General features: G+C 47.4%; 1 long non-coding RNA gene across 1 annotated transcript; it reads right to left on the minus strand.

Annotated features, from left to right (window-relative positions):
* Positions 1 to 30: 30 nt before the first annotated feature.
* LOC144694817 (uncharacterized) lies at positions 31 to 4617 on the minus strand. Its single transcript, XR_013579829.1, has 4 exons — positions 4540 to 4617; positions 3506 to 3608; positions 682 to 775; positions 31 to 102 (listed from the first exon to the last, which is right to left on the minus strand). It is a non-coding gene; the product is annotated as an uncharacterized LOC144694817 (long non-coding RNA).
* Positions 4618 to 7115: the final 2498 nt, after the last annotated feature.

Here is a 7115-nt window from a genome sequence, read left to right on the forward strand (position 1 = left end):
AGAGCAGATACATCCCACTGATGGAAAACCTACCTGGCGAGGATAGGGTGCAGAAGCTGCCACAAAGGATGCTGGAGGGGGTGCAGCAACCATCACTGGACCCTGAAACATGATGTGAGAATGAGTGAACATGAGAATTGGGATCAGCAAAGCAGGATTCATTCTCAAGATGTATGACTCACTGGCAAAGGCCGACATTTATGACCTACCCCCCCACCCCCCAACCCACAGTGCTCAGAGGCGGTGGTGGTGGCTGACTTGTTGAAAGATAGACGCTGTTAAGTGGCCACCGAATTGTAAGGGCTGTTGTTTGTGACTGGAGCCACATGTGTCAGGTTGACTGCATTGTTCTTCAGAGACCTGGCATGACTCAATAGCACGGTCACCTCCCTCTGTGCTGTAATGAGTATGAGTAAGTAAGGATGGCACAATTGCTTCCCGAAAGGAATTAGTAAGCAGTTGGGTTTTTCTAATAGTGTGACAACATTGTGGTTATTTTCTGCCCCCAGTACTGGCCTCTCGTTTCAAGATTCATTCTATTTATTTATTCCTTAAAATACAGAATTCAAATTCTCCAACTGCCATGTCGGGGTTTGAACTCCCTTTCTCTGGATTACGAATCCAGCAAGATAGCTGCTGCACTGCCATGCCCTGCTACTGCAGAACGGGTGAAGGACTTGCCTGAGGGATGTTGAGTCTTGGTACCAGAGGTGTGGCTGGTGCACTGTCGGTGAAGACTGGATTCGAGAGACCAGACGTTGAAGGCTGGTGGGTCCTAAAGGCAGAGTCAGGAGGTTACAGGCAGAAGCCAAAAATGCAACAACAACAACACTTCATGGTTCAGATGATGACGCCAAGACCTTCCAGCTCGGAAGCCTGGAGTCATTGAGGCAACTCAACATGACAATGGACATGATGTCTGAGATTATCTTTCCTGTCAGATTTTCTGGAGAATCTTAAGACAGGACCACAATGCCCCACAAAACAAATTGACAACAGGAATTCTGGCATTCCGCAGTGAAACTGCACTGGGAAAGGGTTGGGGGAAGAAAGGTTGGTAATCTATACGGAAGGAAGCAGGTGCTCACAAATACGCCATTCTCGTGGCTTGGGGGTGTGGCTTGGGGGTGTGGTTAACAGCACAATACAAATCCTTGTGCCCTCTCAGAGAATGGGACCAGGAACACCACAATGAGGACTTTGCTGTGCTTGTTGTGGAATGATGCATTCCTGTGCCAAGCTAATGGCGTTCTTCACTCCTTCCACGTTCACCGGCAAGAATGTCACTGGTTCTTGCGGTTCTGTCTGAACCGGGATTACGATTTGCTCTGCTCCCCACTGAGGTTTGGCTGTTTTGGAGTGTGTTTCAATTGCAGATTTACAATCAGTGCAGGTTGTGACAAAAACATGGTTCATGGTTCACGTTAATATTTCTGGGACGCTTGTTGTTGGGAAGGCAAGGTAACTAAAATGCTAGGCTTTAGAGATTTCCAGAATACCTAAAAAAAAAGGCAGTTCAGAAGGTATGTCTAATTTTTTTTAAAGTTGTTCATGGGATGTGGGTGTCGCTGGCTAGGCCAGCATTTATTGCCCATCCCTAATTTCCCTAGTTTAGAGGGCATTTACAAGTCAACCACATTGCTGTGGGTCTGGAGTCACATGTAGGCCAGGCCAGGTAAAGGATGACAGATTTCCTTCCCTAAATGGCATTAGTGAACCAGATGGGTTTTTACAACAATCGGCAATGGTTTCATGGTAATCATCAGACTTTTAATTCCAGATTTTTATTGAATTCAAATTCCGCCATGGTGAGATTCGAACTCGGTTCCCCACAGCATTACCCTCGGTCTCTGGATTATTAGCCCAGCAACGATACCACTGCACCATCGCCTTCCCTCAATAGAGTCAGAATAAAAGAGATAGGACCATTAAACAGCAGGTAGGCTTACTTAGCTGGGGAACTTGAGATGTGACATCTACACTGCTTACAAAGAAGTGCAGTCCAGAGTGATATTTTGTTTTGGAAGTTGGAGCTAAATTAGTTCAAAAGCATTCAGTGAACCCCGAAAGGCTATGTCGTCACGAAGATGGGTGGAGCTTAAAAAGATTCTCTGGTTCCAATTTATGTGTGTGCTTGCTGGTAGAGGGGGTTAGTTCCAGTTTGGACCTCCTGTGGTTTGCAGCTCACAGAGAAGCCCTGGGAGCTGTTAGCAGGTTCCAGGCAGTGAGGACTCAGAACCCCTAGGGAGCTGAGAAGGTGGCAAGAGGTCACTGGTTTTGGGCGAGGCAGTTAGGGCTTAGGAGAAGCCCTTGGAGCCATTAATAGCTTGTGGCAGCCAGGAAACTGGAGTTTGGAGAAACCCAGGGGCAGCGCCAGTTTAGTGAGGCTCGCGGTTTGCAAAAGAGTTGGAAGTGTGCCAGTAATGAGAGGCGGAAGTGCAGCTTAGTGAATCCTGTGGAATGCTGTCTCAGGGGGAGAGATTTCACCAACGAGAGGTGAGCAATCAGAGGTAGAGCGGATTTTGAGGGAATTCAGAGGCTAAATCTTTGCATGTGAAGAATTGAAGTCCCTCATGAGGGAGACAGAATTTTAATTGGATATTATCACTCAGAGTGCTCACTGACTTCTAGGTGAAAAATTCGCGGGATCTGCCTTGGCCACATCTGCCATTTAATGTGCAGTGTGGTGCGTTCGGCCACAGTTTGCCTGTTAATTCACATTGACCTCATAGTAATTCTGAATGTTAGAGTATCAGATAAATATTGTAAATTGTTTACATTCCTGACTTTGTGTAGGAAAGTTTATTGTGTTTGTTTAAAAGTGTAGAAGCTTGTGGCTTTATTCTCTGAGTTGGTAACTGGGATTTGTTGACTTTAAACAAAAAGTTTACTGGCCTGGAACTGGATCACGACAAGCACAACATTGCAAATCCAAAAGCAGTCCAACCTGTGGAACCAGGAGAGTGGCTTCCTGGAATCAGCGCCATTCCAGTTTGAGACCAGGAGCAGAGTAAATCCAGTGACTTGTTAAACAAGTCCTGTAAAGTGCTCAAGGTGGGGGGGGGCGGGGTTTGAGGACAATGAAATGCTTTTCGAAGCATAGTCACTGCTGTAATGTAGGGAACACGGCAGCCAATTTGCACACAGCAAGATCCCACAAGCAGCAATGTGACAATGATCAGGCAACCTGTTCCAGTGATTGGCAGGGCACGAGGGAGAACTCTTCTCTGATTCGTGACAATGGGCACTTTTCTGTCCACCTGAGAGGGCAGGTGGGACCTTGGGTCACTGCTGACTGTGCAGCACTTCGTCAGCACTGGCAGTGGAGTGTCAGCCCAAGCCCTGAAGGAAGACTTTCCATCTCAGAGTTGAGACACTGAGCCGGGGCTGAGACTCCAGATTCCAATTTTGATGAGCTGGCGGTACATGCTACCGTGATTGAAAGTTTTCCAAACTCACAAGCCTTCAACTGGACATCTCCGAATGTCAAGAGAACACCATTTACCTTGGAATGGCTGTGGTTTTCCCTCTGTGTTTCATATACACAAAAGCTCCTATTCCAAAAGCTCCAATGAGTAATACCACAATCAGAATTATAATAATTATTGCTGCAAGGAAGTAAAAATAAAAATATATTACCATGGTGACACATAGCAGGTGAAAAGTTAACCATGAAGTGAAGAATAATATCAGGGTTGGTTGGCACATTAACTTTGGGTTGGTACCCTCTGGCTTGGGCTCTCATACTGCCCATGTTACCAGGAAGAGTGTCCACTCCATAGCTCAATGAGTTTCGAAACTCTCCATCCAATGGTTCATGAGGATGAGGCAGTAGCTTAAAACCGTCCCAAACACCAAACTCAAGAGAGCTTGTCATGTCAGGAGGGAGAGGTTTCAGACTCTGTGAACCAGAAGGACTGTTACTCTGCACTGTGCTGTCCTGGGACTTTTGGGTACCAACACTTTGAGGTTAAAAGCTGAGGGATGAGAAAGCTACCCAGACACGGGATCCCATGTTTTAAAACTTGATGGACTACTAAGACATGAATACAATACAATATCAGCTTAGAGAGCCAATAGAGATTGGAAGTAACAGGTCTGACTACACTTGGACAGTAAGCCACCGGTCATAAAGCACCCTGTGACATCCCAAGGACACACTGAGATGCGAGACAATCACAAGTTCTTAGGGCGCGCCCGTGAAATGAGGGCAGGGATGTCTTAAGCCAGGATTCCCACACCCACCGGCGTTCAAATGACTTCTGGAAGGAATTAGTCCTGTGCGGCCGCATTCGGTCAGGACAGGGCTCGGGGACGTGATGCCTCCCACAGCCAGACAGCTGGGATTAGACGTTTAGAGAGGACCCCCGCCCCCCCTTTCCCCCTCCCCACCCCTCTCCCCCACACCCCCCCACTGCGCGTAGCCAGACCCCAGCATCCAGGAGAGTGGGAGACCACTGTTTTCACAAATGGGATCAGAAAACCGAGCTTTGGTGGCTGCCCCTTTAAAGGAGTGAATTGTCAAGGTGAAACTCATACCGTATGAAGGCAGTGTGCTGGAACGCTCTTCTGAGAAGCCAACCCGAAACTGACACTCCCTTAGGTGATTGCAGACCTGGGGAATGAAGAGAAAGATGTACTTAGAGACAAGAGAGTGCTCACTGAACCCTGGGACAACATGACACAGGCTTTCTAACTCAGGTTTCACCATAGCCCTGGAGGGTTTGGATACACACAGCCTCCTGTTTCTCAACTCTGCTCCGGTACCGCTGGAGGGGCTGAAGTGGGGCTTTGGGACATTCTGAGGCGGTGAAAGACACCATGGAAACCCAACCAGTTTTTCTGACATCTCCGAGGTGTTTATGACTCAGAAGCAAAAGTGTTCACATTAAATAGAAAATAAAAAATTTCTCCAATGCTTTTTCTCCTGGTTTTGTCTGTGTGGGTGAGGAGGTGGTTGGGGGGTTGGGGAGGAGTGGGGGGGGTTGTTTATTTTTAATTTTTAGACACGTGGGCCAGGATTTTACAGCCCATTCCGTGACACGTCTCCCCTCGGCGGATGCAGCAAACATCTCCATCCAGTCAAAGTAAAAGCTCAGTGAAAACGATACATATTTTTTTTGTTTCATGGACCGAGGGTTTTGGGGATTAATGTTGGATTCCTGGAGACTCCAGGGCAATCCTGGAGGGTTGGCAACCGCACTCGTTAACCTCCCTCCGCGAGGAGCTTGTTTCTGGGTTGCAGAGAACTGCAATCTTTAATGATGAGATCAGTGAATGCGGAGAGTCAGTGCACTGCTGTCAGGTACAGAGAGAGAGAGAGAGAGAGAGAGGGCAAGGAGTTCAAGCTGTGGTTTTAATCCTGTAAACTTTCAGGAGCTCTTGGGCTGGGTGGTGCACATGACTCTGCATTTGGCCGTGCAGCCACTTTTGGAAATGATCCGGGCGTTGAGTTGCTGACTCTGCTTTCGTAATTCAGCCACTGCAGGGCATGGCCAGGGCTCTACCCCTGAGCCAGGGACCGGAGGGCAGGCACGCACTCCGCAAGTTCAGCGTTGGGGGTGGAGGTAAACTGCCTCACACTTTGACTTTCCAACAGTTCCCTGAAATGTCAAAGTGAGCAGAACGTGGGCAGCAATCAACACACAACAGAAAGGTAAAGAAGACAGGGCTTTTCCCCTCCCTGGCACAGCTCCAGCTCACTATGAAACATCACATCAGCGGATAGGTGGGTGCGGTGATAACTGAAAGATTTTTGAACATACGAAGCAGGAGCAGGAGGAGGCCATTCGGCCCCTCGAGCCTGCTCTGCCATTTGATAAGATCATGGCTGATCCGATAGTAATCTGAAATCTGCATCCCGCCCACTGCCGATAACCTATCACCCCCACTTGCTTACCAAGAATCTATCCACCTCTGCCTTAAAAATATTCAAAGACTCTGCTTCCCCCACCTTTTCAGGAAGAGAGTTTCAAGGACTCACGACCCTCTGAGTGAAAAAATTTCTCCCCTTCTCTGTCTTAAATGGGCAACCCCTTATTTTTAAACAGGGGCCCCTAGTTCTAGATTCTCCAACAAGAGGAAATACCCTCTCCACATCCACCCTGTCAAGACCCCTCAGGATTGTGTGTTTCAATCAAATCGCCTCTTACTCTTCCAAACTCCAGCGGATACAAGCCTAGTCTGTCCAGCCTTTCCTCATAAGACAGCCCACCCATTCCTGGTATTAGTCTGGTAAACCTTCTCTGAACTGCTTCCAACGCATTTACATCCTTCCTTAAATAAGGTAATCAATACTGTACACAGTACGGCAAATGTGGTCTCACTAGTGCCTTGTACAACTGAAGCATAATCTCCCTACTTCTGTATTCAATTCCCCTCACAACAAATGATAATATTCTATTAGCTTTCCTCATTACTTTTTGCACCTGCATTCTAGCCTTTTGTGATTCATGCACGAGGACACCCAGATCCCTCTGCACCTCCGAGCTCTGCAATCTCTCACCATTTAGATAATATGCTTCTCTTTTATTCTTCCTGCCAACATGGACAATTTCACATTTTCCCAATCTTTGCCCACTCACTTAATCTATTTATATCTGTTTGTAGCCTCCTTATGTCCTCTTCACAACTTAGCTTCCGACCTATCTTTGTGTCATCAGCAAATTTGGCAACCATCCCATCCATCCCTTCATCCAAGTCATTTATATAAACTGTAATCAGTCGAGGTCCCAGCACTGATCCCTGGTGGCACATCACATTGCAATCTTGAATGGGAAGTGGGTCAGGTTGCCTCTGCATGTTGCCAATTCATGGGGTCTACCCTGCATTGTCCCCTTCTCTCTGAACCAGAAATAGAGGAACTGAGTGCAGAAGGAGCAGTGGACTAAAGGATGTACTCCTGCAGAAAAACAGTCAGCCAGTCTGCTTCAGCGTGCCAAGGACTTCCCACTCTCAGACTGCCAGACACTTAATGTCTTTCCAAGTTCTTCTTCAAAAACAAACATGAAGCCAAAGAGGCAATATGCTGGAGTCATAGGACCCAGTAATTGAGGTACCCTGTCTCAAGGTGAGGAGATAAAGGTTAACTTGGCAATGGTATTATTTGAAAGGAG

Source organism: Cetorhinus maximus, chromosome 20, assembly GCF_964194155.1.
Source record: "Cetorhinus maximus chromosome 20, sCetMax3.hap1.1, whole genome shotgun sequence".
Classification (NCBI taxonomy): Eukaryota; Metazoa; Chordata; class Chondrichthyes; order Lamniformes; family Cetorhinidae; genus Cetorhinus; species Cetorhinus maximus.